Raw genomic sequence first — 16,645 nt, forward strand, 5'->3', positions numbered from 1 at the left:
CTTTTTCCCTGCGAGACACACTGGCAAAGCTTTTCGCTATGATGCAGTCCTGTCAGAACGCAGACTACGGCTGTCCGGAGCTGTCCGGAGGGAAGTGGCGCTCCCCGGCGTCTTTCTGCCGAAGCCGCGCTACGGAGCCTGCACCTGCCGCTGCCCTCATCTGTGTACGAAGCAGCCGCTTCTTCGCCTCCGGGAGCCGCAGAGACGGTGGCTTGTACGAGGCGAAGAACGAAGCCGGCTTGTGTGCGCATTCTTCGGATTGCTAAAGGACAGTGGCTGCAGCTCCGTGCCCCTTGAATTCACGGCTGGCATGCTTATGGCAGGTGTTCCTGGACAACTTTCCTGCGTTTAGACTTCGCCCTGATACAGCCTCTCCTGGCAAAATCGTGCTCCTCCTCTGAGGCTCCAGGATGCAGAGACCTCGGTGGCAGCTGCAGAAAAGAAGGGCTGCGCCGAATTTGTCGGGAAGCAAGAGCATAAACAGTGCCTTGTGTTTGGGAATGAGCAGCTGCTGGATTTTGCAATTGCCTACACTGTGCACTGAATGCCAGGCTGGGATGTGCACACCTAAAACTACGAGCTGGGCAGGAGCAGGCAGACAGCACGGCCATCTGAGAGAATTTGTTAGCCTGCTTAGGAAAGAGCAATGTCTTTGGAGTGTGAGGCAAGTCCATGTTTCTGGGCAAGAGCGGGATAATTCCGCTGTGCTGGTAAACTTTTTCCCTGCGAGACACACTGGCAAAGCTTTTCGCTATGATGAAGTCCACTCAGGACGTAGACTACGGATGTCCAGAGCTGTCCGGAGGGAAGTGGCGCTCCCCGGCGTCTTTCTGCCGAAGCCGCGCTTCGGAGCCTGCGGCTGCCGCTGCCCTCATCTGTGCACGAAGCAGCCGCTCCTTCTGCTCCGGAAGCCGCAGTGAGTGGTAGCTTGTATGAGGCGAAGAACGAAGCCGGCTTGTGTGCGCATTCTTCGGAGTGCTAAAGGACAGTGGCTGCAGCTCCGTGCCCCTTGAATTCACGGCTGGCATGCTTATGGCAGGTGTTCCTGGACAACTTTCCTGCGCTTTGACTTCGCCCTGATACAGCCCCTCCCTGCAAAATTGTGCTCGTCCTCTGAGGCTCCAGGATGCAGAGACCTCGGTGGCAGCTGCAGAAAAGAAGGGCTGCACCGAATTTGTCGGGAAGCAAGAGCATAAACAGCGCCTTGTGTTTGGGAATGAGCAGCTGCTGGATTTTGCAATTGCCTTGACTGTGCACTGAATGCCAGGCTGGGATGTGCGCACCTAAAACTACGAGCTGGGCAGGAGCAGGCAGACAGCACGGCCATCTGAGAGCATTTTCTAGCCTGCCCAGGAAAGAGCAGTGTCTTTGGAGTGTGAGGCAAGTCCATGTTTCTTGGCAAGATCGGGATAAGTCTGCTGTGCTGGTAAGCTTTTTCCCTGGAGACACACTGGCAAAGCTTTTCGCTACGATGCATTCCGGTCAGGACGCAGACTACGGGGGTCCGGAGCTGTCCGGAGGGAAGTGCCGCTCCCCGGCGTCTTTCTGCCGAAGCCGCGCTTCAGAGCCTGCGGCTGCCGCTGCCCTCATCTGTGCACCAAGCAGCCGCTCCTTCGCCTCCGGGAGCAGCAGAGGGAGGTGGCTTGTAGGAGGCGAAGAACGAAGCCGGCTTGTGTGCGCATTCTTCGGAGTGCTAAATGACAGTGGCTGCAGCTCCGTGCCCCTTCAATTCCCTGCTTCAATGCTTATGGCAGGTGATCCTGGACAACTTTCCTGCGTTTAGACTTCGTCATGATACAGCCCCTCCCTGCAAAATTGTGCTCGTCCTCTGAGGCTCCAGGATGCAGAGACCTCGGTGGCAGCTGCAGAAAAGAAGGGCTGCACCGAATTTGTCGGGAAGCAAGAGCATAAACAGCGCCTTGTGTTTGGGAATGAGCAGCTGCTGGATTTTGCAATTGCCTTGACTGTGCACTGAATGCCAGGCTGGGATGTGCGCACCTAAAACTACGAGCTGGGCAGGAGCAGGCAGACAGCACGGCCATCTGAGAGCATTTTCTAGCCTGCCCAGGAAAGAGCAGTGTCTTTGGAGTGTGAGGCAAGTCCATGTTTCTTGGCAAGATCGGGATAAGTCTGCTGTGCTGGTAAGCTTTTTCCCTGGAGACACACTGGCAAAGCTTTTCGCTACGATGCATTCCGGTCAGGACGCAGACTACGGGGGTCCGGAGCTGTCCGGAGGGAAGTGCCGCTCCCCGGCGTCTTTCTGCCGAAGCCGCGCTTCAGAGCCTGCGGCTGCCGCTGCCCTCATCTGTGCACCAAGCAGCCGCTCCTTCGCCTCCGGGAGCAGCAGAGAGAGGTGGCTTGTAGGAGGCGAAGAACGAAGCCGGCTTGTGTGCGCATTCTTCGGAGTGCTAAATGACAGTGGCTGCAGCTCCGTGCCCCTTAAATTCCCTGCTTCAATGCTTATGGCAGGTGTTCCTGGACAACCTTCCTGCGTTTAGACTTCGCCCTGATACAGCCTCTCCTGGCAAAATCGTGCTCCTCCTCTGAGGCTCCAGGATGCAGAGACCTCGGTGGCAGGTGCAGAAAAGAAGGGCTGCGCCGAATTTGTCGGGAAGCAAGAGCATAAACAGCGCCTTGTGTTTGGGAATGAGCAGCTGCTGGATTTTGCAATTGCCTTGACTGTGCACTGAATGCCAGGCTGGGATTTGTGCGCACCTAAAACTACGAGCTGGGCAGGAGCAGGCAGACAGCACGGCCATCTGAGAGAATTTCCTAGCCTGCTTAGGAAAGAGCAGTGTCTTTGGAATGTGAGGCAAGTCCATGTTTCTGGGCAAGAGCGGGATAAGTCCGCTGTGCTGGTAAGCTTTTTCCCTGCGAGACACACTGGCAAAGCTTTTCGCTATGATGAAGTCCACTCAGTACACAGACTACGGCTGTCCGGAGCTGTCCGGAGGGAAGTGGCGCTCCCCGGCGTCTTTCTGCCGAAGCCGCGCTTCGGAGCCTGCGGCTGCCGCCGTCCTCATCTGTACACGAAGCAGCCGCTTCTTCGCCTCCGGGAGCCGCAGAGACAGGTGGCTTGTACGAGGCGAAGAACGAAGCCGGCTTGTGTGCGCATTCTTCGAAGTGCTAAAGGACAGTGGCTGCAGCTCCGTGCCCCTTGAATTCACGGCTGGCATGCTTATTGCAGGTGTTCCTGGACTACTTTCCTGCGTTTAGACTTCGCCCTGATACAGCCTCTCCTGGCAAAATCGTGCTCGTCCTCTGAGGCTCCAGGATGCAGAGACCTCGGTGGCAGCTGCAGAAAAGAAGGGCTGCGCCGAATTTGTCGGGAAGCAAGAGCATAAACAGCGCACTTGTGTTTGGGAATGAGCAGCTGCTGGATTTTGCAATTGCCTTGACTGTGCACTGAATGCCAGGCTGGGATTTGTGCGCACCTAAAACTACGAGCTGGGCAGGAGCAGGCAGACAGCACGGCCATCTGAGAGCATTCCCTAGCCTGCCCAGGAAAGAGCGGTGTCTTTGGTGTGTGAGGCAAGTCCATGTTTCTGGGCAAGATCGGGATAAGTCCGCTGTGCTGGTAAGCTTTTTCCCTGCGAGACACACTGGCAAAGCTTTTCGCTATGATGCAGTCCTGTCAGAACGCAGACTACGGCGATCCGGAGCTGTCCGGAGGGAAGTGGCGCTCCCCGGCGTCTTTCTGCCGAAGCCGCGCTTCGGAGCCTGCGGCTGCCGCTGCCCTCATCTGTGCACGAAGCAGCCGCTTCTTCGCCTCCGGGAGCCGCAGAGACAGGTGGCTTGTACGAGGCGAAGAACGAAGCCGGCTTGTGTGCGCATTCTTCGGAGTGCTAAAGGACAGTGGCTGCAGCTCCGTGCCCCCTCAATTCACGGATGGCATTCTTATGGCAGGTGTTCCTGGACTACTTTCCTGCCTTTTGACTTCGCCCTGATACAGCCCCTCCCTGCAAAATCGTGCTCCTCCTCTGAGGCTCCAGGATGCAGAGACCTCGGTGGCAGGTGCAGAAAAGAAGGGCTGCGCCGAATTTGTCGGGAAGCAAGAGCATAAACAGTGCCTTGTGTTTGGGAATGAGCAGCTGCTGGATTTTGCAATTGCCTTGACTGTGCACTGAATGCCAGGCTGGGATGTGCGCACCTAAAACTACGAGCTGGGCAGGAGCAGGCAGACAGCACGGCCATCTGAGAGCATTTCCTAGCCTGCTTAGGAAAGAGCAGTGTCTTTGGAGTGTGAGGCAAGTCCATGTTTCTTGGCAAGATCGGGATAATTCCGCTGTGCTGGTAAGCTTTTTCCCTGCGAGACACACCGGCAAAGCTTTTTGCTACGATGCAGTCCTGTCAGGACGCAGACTACGGCGGTCCGGAGCTGTCTGGAGGGAAGTGCAGCTCCCCGGCGTCTTTCTGCCGAAGCCGCGCTATGGAGCCTGCGGCTGCCGCTGCCCTCATCTGTGCACGAAGAAGCCACTCCTTCGCCTCCGGGAGCCGCAGAGACGGTGGCTTGTAGGAGGCGAAGAACGAAGCCGGCTTGTGTGCGCATTCTTCGGAGTGCTACAGGACAGTGGCTGCAGCTCCGTGCCCCTTGAATTCACGGCTGGCATGCTTATGGCAGGTGTTCCTGGACTACTTTCCTGCGTTTAGACTTCGTCATGATACAGCCCCTCCCTGCAAAATTGTGCTCGTCCTCTGAGGCTCCAGGATGCAGAGACCTCGGTGGCAGGTGCAGAAAAGAAGGGCTGCGCCGAATTTGTCGGGAAGCAAGAGCATAAACAGCGCCTTGTGTTTGGGAATGAGCAGCTGCTGGATTTTGCAATTGCCTTGACTGTGCACTGAATGCCAGGCTGGGATGTGCGCACCTAAAACTACGAGCTGGGCAGGAGCAGGCAGACAGCACGGCCATCTGAGAGAATTTCCTAGCCTGCTTAGGAAAGAGCAATGTCTTTGGAGTGTGAGGCAAGTCCATGTTTCTGGGCAAGAGCGGGATAAGTCTGCTGTGCTGGTAAGCTTTTTCCCTGGAGACACACTGGCAAAGCTTTTCGCTACGATGCATTCCGGTCAGGACGCAGACTACGGGGGTCCGGAGCTGTCCGGAGGGAAGTGCCGCTCCCCGGCGTCTTTCTGCCGAAGCCGCGCTTCAGAGCCTGCGGCTGCCGCTGCCCTCATCTGTGCACGAAGCAGCCGCTTCTTCGCCTCCGGGAGCCGCAGAGAGAGGTGGCTTGTACGAGGCGAAGAACGAAGCCGGCTTGTGTGCGCATTCTTCGGATTGCTAAAGGACAGTGGCTGCAGCTCCGTGCCCCTTCAATTCCCTGCTTCAATGCTTATGGCAGGTGTTCCTGGACTACTTTCCTGCGTTTAGACTTCGCCCTGATACAGCCTCTCCTGGCAAAATCGTGCTCCTCCTCTGAGGCTCCAGGATGCAGAGACCTCGGTGGCAGCTGCAGAAAAGAAGGGCTGCGCCGAATTTGTCGGGAAGCAAGAGCATAAACAGTGCCTTGTGTTTGGGAATGAGCAGCTGCTGGATTTTGCAATTGCCTTGACTGTGCACTGAATGCCAGGCTGGGATGTGCACACCTAAAATTATGAGCTGGGCAGGAGCAGGCAGACAGCACGGCCATCTGAGAGAATTTCCTAGCCTGCTTAGGAAAGAGCAATGTCTTTGGAGTGTGAGGCAAGTCCATGTTTCTGGGCAAGATCGGGATAAGTCCGCTGTGCTTGTAAGCTTTTTCCCTGCGAGACACACTGGCAAAGCTTTTCGCTATGATGCAGTCCACTCAGGACGCAGACTACGGCTGTCCGGAGCTGTCCGGAGGGAAGTGGCGCTCCCCGGCGTATTTCTGCCGAAGCCGCGCTTCGGAGCCTGCGGCTGCCGCTGCCCTCATCTGTGCACGAAGCAGCCGCTTCTTCGCCTCCGGGAGCCGCAGAGACAGGTGGCTTGTAGGAGGCGAAGAACGAAGCCGGCTTGTGTGCGCATTCTTCGGAGTGCTAAAGGACAGTGGCTGCAGATCCGTGCCCCTTGAATTCATGGCTGGCATGCTTATGGCAGGTGTTCCTGGACAACTTTCCTGCGTTTAGACTTCGCCCTGATACAGCCTCTCCTGGCAAAATCGTGCTCCTCCTCTGAGGCTCCAGGATGCAGAGACCTCGGTGGCAGCTGCAGAAAAGAAGGGCTGCGCCGAATTTGTCGGGAAGCAAGAGCATAAACAGTGCCTTGTGTTTGGGAATGAGCAGCTGCTGGATTTTGCAATTGCCTTGACTGTGCACTGAATGCCAGGCTGGGATGTGCGCACCTAAAATTATGATCTGGGCAGGAGCAGGCAGACAGCACGGCCATCTGAGAGAATTTCCTAGCCTGCTTAGGAAAGAGCAGTGTCTTTGGAGTGTGAGGCAAGTCCATGTTTCTGGGCAAGAGCGGGAGAAGTCCGCTGTGCTGGTAAGCTTTTTCCCTGCGAGACACACTGGCAAAGCTTTTCGCTATGATGCAGTCCTGTCAGGACGCAGACTACGGCGGTCCGGAGCTGTCCGGAGGGAAGTGCCGCTCCCCGGCGTCTTTCTGCCGAAGCCGCGCTTCGGAGCCTGCGGCTGCCGCTGTCCTCATCTGTGCACGAAGCAGCCGCTTCTTCGCCTCCGGGAGCCGCAGAGACGGTGGCTTGTAGGAGGCGAAGAACGAAGCCGGCTTGTGTGCGCATTCTTCGGATTGCTACAGGACAGTGGCTGCAGCTCCGTGCCCCTTGAATTCACGGCTGGCATGCTTATGGCAGGTGTTCCTGGACAACTTTCCTGCGTTTATACTTCGCCCTGATACAGCCGCTCCCTGCAAAATCGTGCTCGTCCTCTGAGGCTCCAGGATGCAGAGACCTCGGTGGCAGGTGCAGAAAAGAAGGGCTGCGCCGAATTTGTCGGGAAGCAAGAGCATAAACAGCGCCTTGTGTTTGGGAATGAGCAGCTGCTGGATTTTGCAATTGCCTTGACTGTGCACTGAATGCCAGGCTGGGATGTGCGCACCTAAAACTACGAGCTGGGCAGGAGCAGGCAGACAGCACGGCCATCTGAGAGCATTTCCTAGCCTGCTTAGGAAAGAGCAATGTCTTTGGAGTGTGAGGCAAGTCCATGTTTCTGGGCAAGAGCGGGATAAGTCCGCTGTGCTGGTAAGCTTTTTCCCTGCGAGACACACCGGCAAAGCTTTTTGCTACGATGCAGTCCTGTCAGGACGCAGACTACGGCGATCCGGAGCTGTCCGGAGGGAAGTGCAGCTCCCCGGCGTCTTTCTGCCGAAGCCGCGCTATGGAGCCTGCGGCTGCCGCTGCCCTCATCTGTGCACGAAGAAGCCACTCCTTCGCCTCCGGGAGCCGCAGAGACGGTGGCTTGTAGGAGGCGAAGAACGAAGCCGGCTTGTGTGCGCATTCTTCGGATTGCTACAGGACAGTGGCTGCAGCTACGTGCCCCTTGAATTCACGGCTGGCATGCTTATGGCAGGTGTTCCTGGACAACTTTCCTGCGTTTAGACTTCGTCATGATACAGCCCCTCCCTGCAAAATTGTGCTCGTCCTCTGAGGCTCCAGGATGCAGAGACCTCGGTGGCAGGTGCAGAAAAGAAGGGCTGCGCCGAATTTGTCGGGAAGCAAGAGCATAAACAGCGCACTTGTGTTTGGGAATGAGCAGCTGCTGGATTTTGCAATTGCCTTGACTGTGCACTGAATGCCAGGCTGGGATGTGCACACCTAAAACTACGAGCTGGGCAGGAGCAGGCAGACAGCACGGCCATCTGAGAGCATTTCCTAGCCTGCTTAGGAAAGAGCAATGTCTTTGGAGTGTGAGGCAAGTCCATGTTTCTGGGCAAGAGCGGGAGAAGTCCGCTGTGCTGGTAAGCTTTTTCCCTGCGAGACACACTGGCAAAGCTTTTCGCTATGATGCAGTCCACTCAGTACACAGACTACGGCGGTCCGGAGCTGTCCGGAGGGAAGTGGCGCTCCCCGGCGTCTTTCTGCCGAAGCCGCGCTATGGAGCCTGCGGCTGCCGCTGCCCTCATCTGTGCACGAAGCAGCCGCTTCTTCGCCTCCGGGAGCCGCAGAGACAGGTGGCTTGTAGGAGGCGAAGAACGAAGCCGGCTTGTGTGCGCATTCTTCGGAGTGCTAAAGGAGAGTGGCTGCAGCTCCGTGCCCCCTCAATTAACGGATGGCATTCTTATGGCAGGTGTTCCTGGACTACTTTCCTGCCTTTTGACTTCGCCCTGATACAGCCCCTCCCTGCAAAATCGTGCTCCTCCTCTGAGGCTCCAGGATGCAGAGACCTCGGTGGCAGGTGCAGAAAAGAAGGGCTGCGCCGAATTTGTCGGGAAGCAAGAGCATAAACAGCGCGCCTTGTGTTTGGGAATGAGCAGCTTCTTGATTTTTCAATTGCCTTGACTGTGCACTGAATGCCAGGCTGGGATGTGCGCACCTAAAACTACGAGCTGGGCAGGAGCAGGCAGACAGCACGGCCATCTGAGAGCATTTCCTAGCCTGCTTAGGAAAGAGCAGTGTCTTTGGAGTGTGAGGCAAGTCCATGTTTCTTGGCAAGATCGGGATAATTCCGCTGTGCTGGTAAGCTTTTTCCCTGCGAGACACACCGGCAAAGCTTTTTGCTACGATGCAGTCCTGTCAGGACGCAGACTACGGCGGTCCGGAGCTGTCTGGAGGGAAGTGCAGCTCCCCGGCGTCTTTCTGCCGAAGCCGCGCTATGGAGCCTGCGGCTGCCGCTGCCCTCATCTGTGCACGAAGAAGCCACTCCTTCGCCTCCGGGAGCCGCAGAGACGGTGGCTTGTAGGAGGCGAAGAACGAAGCCGGCTTGTGTGCGCATTCTTCGGATTGCTACAGGACAGTGGCTGCAGCTCCGTGCCCCTTGAATTCACGGCTGGCATGCTTATGGCAGGTGTTCCTGGACAACTTTCCTGCGTTTAGACTTCGCCCTGATACAGCCCCTCCCTGCAAAATCGTGCTCCTCCTCTGAGGCTCCAGGATGCAGAGACCTCGGTGGCAGCTGCAGAAAAGAAGGGCTGCGCCGAATTTGTCGGGAAGCAAGAGCATAAACAGCGCCTTGTGTTTGGGAATGAGCAGCTGCTGGATTTTGCAATTGCCTTGACTGTGCACTGAATGCCAGGCTGGGATGTGCGCTCCTAAAACTACGAGCTGGGCAGGAGCAGGCAGACAGCACGGCCATCTGAGAGAATTTCCTAGCCTGCTTAGGAAAGAGCAGTGTCTTTGGAATGTGAGGCAAGTCCATGTTTCTGGGGAAGAGCGGGATAAGTCCGCTGTGCTGGTAAGCTTTTTCCCTGCGAGACACACTGGCAAAGCTTTTCGCTATGATGAAGTCCACTCAGTACACAGACTACGGCTGTCCGGAGCTGTCCGGAGGGAAGTGGCGCTCCCCGGCGTCTTTCTGCCGAAGCCGCGCTACGGAGCCTGCACCTGCCGCCGTCCTCATCTGTACATGAAGCAGCCGCTTCTTCGCCTCCGGGAGCCGCAGAGAGAGGTGGCTTGTACGAGGCGAAGAACGAAGCCGGCTTGTGTGCGCATTCTTCGGAGTGCTAAAGGACAGTGGCTGCAGATCCGTGCCCCTTGAATTCATGGCTGGCATGCTTATAGCAGGTGTTCCTGGACTACTTTCCTGCGTTTAGACTTCGCCCTGATACAGCCTCTCCTGGCAAAATCGTGCTCCTCCTCTGAGGCTCCAGGATGCAGAGACCTCGGTGGCAGCTGCAGAAAAGAAGGGCTGCGCCGAATTTGTCGGGAAGCAAGAGCATAAACAGCGCCTTGTGTTTGGGAATGAGCAGCTGCTGGATTTTGCAATTGCCTACACTGTGCACTGAATGCCAGGCTGGGATGTGCACACCTAAAACTACGAGCTGGGCAGGAGCAGGCAGACAGCACGGCCATCTGAGAGAATTTCCTAGCCTGCTTAGGAAAGAGCAGTGTCTTTGGAGTGTGAGGCAAGTCCATGTTTCTGGGCAAGAGCGGGAGAAGTCCGCTGTGCTGGTAAGCTTTTTCCCTGCGAGACACACTGGCAAAGCTTTTCGCTATGATGAAGTCCAGTCAGTACACAGACTACGGCTGTCCGGAGCTGTCCGGAGGGAAGTGGCACTCCCCGGCGTCTTTCTGCCGAAGCCGCGCTTCGGAGCCTGCGGCTGCCGCCGTCCTCATCTGTACAAGAAGCAGCCGCTTCTTCGCCTCCGGGAGCCGCAGAGACAGGTGGCTTGTACGAGGCGAAGAACGAAGCCGGCTTGTGTGCGCATTCTTCGGAGTGCTAAAGGACAGTGGCTGCAGCTCCGTGCCCCTTGAATTCACGGCTGGCATGCTTATTGCAGGTGTTCCTGGACTACTTTCCTGCGTTTATACTTCGCCCTAATACAGCCTCTCCTGGCTAAATCGTGCTCGTCCTCTGAGGCTCCAGGATGCAGAGACCTCGGTGGCAGGTGCAGAAAAGAAGGGCTGCGCCGAATTTGTCGGGAAGCAAGAGCATAAACAGCGCCTTGTGTTTGGGAATGAGCAGCTGCTGGATTTTGCAATTGCCTTGACTGTGCACTGAATGCCAGGCTGGGATGTGCGCACCTAAAACTACGAGCTGGGCAGGAGCAGGCAGACAGCACGGCCATCTGAGAGCATTTCCTAGCCTGCTTAGGAAAGAGCAGTGTCTTTGGAGTGTGAGGCAAGTCCATGTTTCTGGGCAAGAGCGGGATAAGTCTGCTGTGCTGGTAAGCTTTTTCCCTGCGAGACACACTGGCAAAGCTTTTCGCTATGATGCAGTCCTGTCAGAACGCAGACTACGGCTGTCCGGAGCTGTCCGGAGGGAAGTGGCGCTCCCCGGCGTCTTTCTGCCGAAGCCGCGCTACGGAGCCTGCACCTGCCGCTGCCCTCATCTGTGTACGAAGCAGCCGCTTCTTCGCCTCCGGGAGCCGCAGAGACGGTGGCTTGTACGAGGCGAAGAACGAAGCCGGCTTGTGTGCGCATTCTTCGGATTGCTAAAGGACAGTGGCTGCAGCTCCGTGCCCCTTGAATTCACGGCTGGCATGCTTATGGCAGGTGTTCCTGGACAACTTTCCTGCGTTTAGACTTCGCCCTGATACAGCCTCTCCTGGCAAAATCGTGCTCCTCCTCTGAGGCTCCAGGATGCAGAGACCTCGGTGGCAGCTGCAGAAAAGAAGGGCTGCGCCGAATTTGTCGGGAAGCAAGAGCATAAACAGTGCCTTGTGTTTGGGAATGAGCAGCTGCTGGATTTTGCAATTGCCTACACTGTGCACTGAATGCCAGGCTGGGATGTGCACACCTAAAACTACGAGCTGGGCAGGAGCAGGCAGACAGCACGGCCATCTGAGAGAATTTGTTAGCCTGCTTAGGAAAGAGCAATGTCTTTGGAGTGTGAGGCAAGTCCATGTTTCTGGGCAAGAGCGGGATAATTCCGCTGTGCTGGTAAACTTTTTCCCTGCGAGACACACTGGCAAAGCTTTTCGCTATGATGAAGTCCACTCAGGACGTAGACTACGGATGTCCAGAGCTGTCCGGAGGGAAGTGGCGCTCCCCGGCGTCTTTCTGCCGAAGCCGCGCTTCGGAGCCTGCGGCTGCCGCTGCCCTCATCTGTGCACGAAGCAGCCGCTCCTTCTGCTCCGGAAGCCGCAGTGAGTGGTAGCTTGTATGAGGCGAAGAACGAAGCCGGCTTGTGTGCGCATTCTTCGGAGTGCTAAAGGACAGTGGCTGCAGCTCCGTGCCCCTTGAATTCACGGCTGGCATGCTTATGGCAGGTGTTCCTGGACAACTTTCCTGCGCTTTGACTTCGCCCTGATACAGCCCCTCCCTGCAAAATTGTGCTCGTCCTCTGAGGCTCCAGGATGCAGAGACCTCGGTGGCAGCTGCAGAAAAGAAGGGCTGCACCGAATTTGTCGGGAAGCAAGAGCATAAACAGCGCCTTGTGTTTGGGAATGAGCAGCTGCTGGATTTTGCAATTGCCTTGACTGTGCACTGAATGCCAGGCTGGGATGTGCGCACCTAAAACTACGAGCTGGGCAGGAGCAGGCAGACAGCACGGCCATCTGAGAGCATTTTCTAGCCTGCCCAGGAAAGAGCAGTGTCTTTGGAGTGTGAGGCAAGTCCATGTTTCTTGGCAAGATCGGGATAAGTCTGCTGTGCTGGTAAGCTTTTTCCCTGGAGACACACTGGCAAAGCTTTTCGCTACGATGCATTCCGGTCAGGACGCAGACTACGGGGGTCCGGAGCTGTCCGGAGGGAAGTGCCGCTCCCCGGCGTCTTTCTGCCGAAGCCGCGCTTCAGAGCCTGCGGCTGCCGCTGCCCTCATCTGTGCACCAAGCAGCCGCTCCTTCGCCTCCGGGAGCAGCAGAGGGAGGTGGCTTGTAGGAGGCGAAGAACGAAGCCGGCTTGTGTGCGCATTCTTCGGAGTGCTAAATGACAGTGGCTGCAGCTCCGTGCCCCTTCAATTCCCTGCTTCAATGCTTATGGCAGGTGATCCTGGACAACTTTCCTGCGTTTAGACTTCGTCATGATACAGCCCCTCCCTGCAAAATTGTGCTCGTCCTCTGAGGCTCCAGGATGCAGAGACCTCGGTGGCAGCTGCAGAAAAGAAGGGCTGCACCGAATTTGTCGGGAAGCAAGAGCATAAACAGCGCCTTGTGTTTGGGAATGAGCAGCTGCTGGATTTTGCAATTGCCTTGACTGTGCACTGAATGCCAGGCTGGGATGTGCGCACCTAAAACTACGAGCTGGGCAGGAGCAGGCAGACAGCACGGCCATCTGAGAGAATTTGTTAGCCTGCTTAGGAAAGAGCAATGTCTTTGGAGTGTGAGGCAAGTCCATGTTTCTGGGCAAGAGCGGGATAATTCCGCTGTGCTGGTAAACTTTTTCCCTGCGAGACACACTGGCAAAGCTTTTCGCTATGATGAAGTCCACTCAGGACGTAGACTACGGATGTCCAGAGCTGTCCGGAGGGAAGTGGCGCTCCCCGGCGTCTTTCTGCCGAAGCCGCGCTTCGGAGCCTGCGGCTGCCGCTGCCCTCATCTGTGCACGAAGCAGCCGCTCCTTCTGCTCCGGAAGCCGCAGTGAGTGGTAGCTTGTATGAGGCGAAGAACGAAGCCGGCTTGTGTGCGCATTCTTCGGAGTGCTAAAGGACAGTGGCTGCAGCTCCGTGCCCCTTGAATTCACGGCTGGCATGCTTATGGCAGGTGTTCCTGGACAACTTTCCTGCGCTTTGACTTCGCCCTGATACAGCCCCTCCCTGCAAAATTGTGCTCGTCCTCTGAGGCTCCAGGATGCAGAGACCTCGGTGGCAGCTGCAGAAAAGAAGGGCTGCACCGAATTTGTCGGGAAGCAAGAGCATAAACAGCGCCTTGTGTTTGGGAATGAGCAGCTGCTGGATTTTGCAATTGCCTTGACTGTGCACTGAATGCCAGGCTGGGATGTGCGCACCTAAAACTACGAGCTGGGCAGGAGCAGGCAGACAGCACGGCCATCTGAGAGCATTTTCTAGCCTGCCCAGGAAAGAGCAGTGTCTTTGGAGTGTGAGGCAAGTCCATGTTTCTTGGCAAGATCGGGATAAGTCTGCTGTGCTGGTAAGCTTTTTCCCTGGAGACACACTGGCAAAGCTTTTCGCTACGATGCATTCCGGTCAGGACGCAGACTACGGGGGTCCGGAGCTGTCCGGAGGGAAGTGCCGCTCCCCGGCGTCTTTCTGCCGAAGCCGCGCTTCAGAGCCTGCGGCTGCCGCTGCCCTCATCTGTGCACCAAGCAGCCGCTCCTTCGCCTCCGGGAGCAGCAGAGGGAGGTGGCTTGTAGGAGGCGAAGAACGAAGCCGGCTTGTGTGCGCATTCTTCGGAGTGCTAAATGACAGTGGCTGCAGCTCCGTGCCCCTTCAATTCCCTGCTTCAATGCTTATGGCAGGTGATCCTGGACAACTTTCCTGCGTTTAGACTTCGTCATGATACAGCCCCTCCCTGCAAAATTGTGCTCGTCCTCTGAGGCTCCAGGATGCAGAGACCTCGGTGGCAGCTGCAGAAAAGAAGGGCTGCACCGAATTTGTCGGGAAGCAAGAGCATAAACAGCGCCTTGTGTTTGGGAATGAGCAGCTGCTGGATTTTGCAATTGCCTTGACTGTGCACTGAATGCCAGGCTGGGATGTGCGCACCTAAAACTACGAGCTGGGCAGGAGCAGGCAGACAGCACGGCCATCTGAGAGCATTTTCTAGCCTGCCCAGGAAAGAGCAGTGTCTTTGGAGTGTGAGGCAAGTCCATGTTTCTTGGCAAGATCGGGATAAGTCTGCTGTGCTGGTAAGCTTTTTCCCTGGAGACACACTGGCAAAGCTTTTCGCTACGATGCATTCCGGTCAGGACGCAGACTACGGGGGTCCGGAGCTGTCCGGAGGGAAGTGCCGCTCCCCGGCGTCTTTCTGCCGAAGCCGCGCTTCAGAGCCTGCGGCTGCCGCTGCCCTCATCTGTGCACCAAGCAGCCGCTCCTTCGCCTCCGGGAGCAGCAGAGAGAGGTGGCTTGTAGGAGGCGAAGAACGAAGCCGGCTTGTGTGCGCATTCTTCGGAGTGCTAAATGACAGTGGCTGCAGCTCCGTGCCCCTTAAATTCCCTGCTTCAATGCTTATGGCAGGTGTTCCTGGACAACCTTCCTGCGTTTAGACTTCGCCCTGATACAGCCTCTCCTGGCAAAATCGTGCTCCTCCTCTGAGGCTCCAGGATGCAGAGACCTCGGTGGCAGGTGCAGAAAAGAAGGGCTGCGCCGAATTTGTCGGGAAGCAAGAGCATAAACAGCGCCTTGTGTTTGGGAATGAGCAGCTGCTGGATTTTGCAATTGCCTTGACTGTGCACTGAATGCCAGGCTGGGATTTGTGCGCACCTAAAACTACGAGCTGGGCAGGAGCAGGCAGACAGCACGGCCATCTGAGAGAATTTCCTAGCCTGCTTAGGAAAGAGCAGTGTCTTTGGAATGTGAGGCAAGTCCATGTTTCTGGGCAAGAGCGGGATAAGTCCGCTGTGCTGGTAAGCTTTTTCCCTGCGAGACACACTGGCAAAGCTTTTCGCTATGATGAAGTCCACTCAGTACACAGACTACGGCTGTCCGGAGCTGTCCGGAGGGAAGTGGCGCTCCCCGGCGTCTTTCTGCCGAAGCCGCGCTTCGGAGCCTGCGGCTGCCGCCGTCCTCATCTGTACACGAAGCAGCCGCTTCTTCGCCTCCGGGAGCCGCAGAGACAGGTGGCTTGTACGAGGCGAAGAACGAAGCCGGCTTGTGTGCGCATTCTTCGAAGTGCTAAAGGACAGTGGCTGCAGCTCCGTGCCCCTTGAATTCACGGCTGGCATGCTTATTGCAGGTGTTCCTGGACTACTTTCCTGCGTTTAGACTTCGCCCTGATACAGCCTCTCCTGGCAAAATCGTGCTCGTCCTCTGAGGCTCCAGGATGCAGAGACCTCGGTGGCAGCTGCAGAAAAGAAGGGCTGCGCCGAATTTGTCGGGAAGCAAGAGCATAAACAGCGCACTTGTGTTTGGGAATGAGCAGCTGCTGGATTTTGCAATTGCCTTGACTGTGCACTGAATGCCAGGCTGGGATTTGTGCGCACCTAAAACTACGAGCTGGGCAGGAGCAGGCAGACAGCACGGCCATCTGAGAGCATTCCCTAGCCTGCCCAGGAAAGAGCGGTGTCTTTGGTGTGTGAGGCAAGTCCATGTTTCTGGGCAAGATCGGGATAAGTCCGCTGTGCTGGTAAGCTTTTTCCCTGCGAGACAGACTGGCAAAGCTTTTCGCTATGATGCAGTCCTGTCAGAACGCAGACTACGGCGATCCGGAGCTGTCCGGAGGGAAGTGGCGCTCCCCGGCGTCTTTCTGCCGAAGCCGCGCTTCGGAGCCTGCGGCTGCCGCTGCCCTCATCTGTGCACGAAGCAGCCGCTTCTTCGCCTCCGGGAGCCGCAGAGACAGGTGGCTTGTACGAGGCGAAGAACGAAGCCGGCTTGTGTGCGCATTCTTCGGAGTGCTAAAGGACAGTGGCTGCAGCTCCGTGCCCCCTCAATTCACGGATGGCATTCTTATGGCAGGTGTTCCTGGACTACTTTCCTGCCTTTTGACTTCGCCCTGATACAGCCCCTCCCTGCAAAATCGTGCTCCTCCTCTGAGGCTCCAGGATGCAGAGACCTCGGTGGCAGGTGCAGAAAAGAAGGGCTGCGCCGAATTTGTCGGGAAGCAAGAGCATAAACAGTGCCTTGTGTTTGGGAATGAGCAGCTGCTGGATTTTGCAATTGCCTTGACTGTGCACTGAATGCCAGGCTGGGATGTGCGCACCTAAAACTACGAGCTGGGCAGGAGCAGGCAGACAGCACGGCCATCTGAGAGCATTTCCTAGCCTGCTTAGGAAAGAGCAGTGTCTTTGGAGTGTGAGGCAAGTCCATGTTTCTTGGCAAGATCGGGATAATTCCGCTGTGCTGGTAAGCTTTTTCCCTGCGAGACACACCGGCAAAGCTTTTTGCTACGATGCAGTCCTGTCAGGACGCAGACTACGGCGGTCCGGAGCTGTCTGGAGGGAAGTGCAGCTCCCCGGCGTCTTTCTGCCGAAGCCGCGCTATGGAGCCTGCGGCTGCCGCTGCCCTCATCTGTGCACGAAGAAGC

The sequence above is a fragment of the Lonchura striata genome, chromosome Z (assembly GCF_046129695.1).
Source record: "Lonchura striata isolate bLonStr1 chromosome Z, bLonStr1.mat, whole genome shotgun sequence".
NCBI classification, from domain to species: Eukaryota; Metazoa; Chordata; class Aves; order Passeriformes; family Estrildidae; genus Lonchura; species Lonchura striata.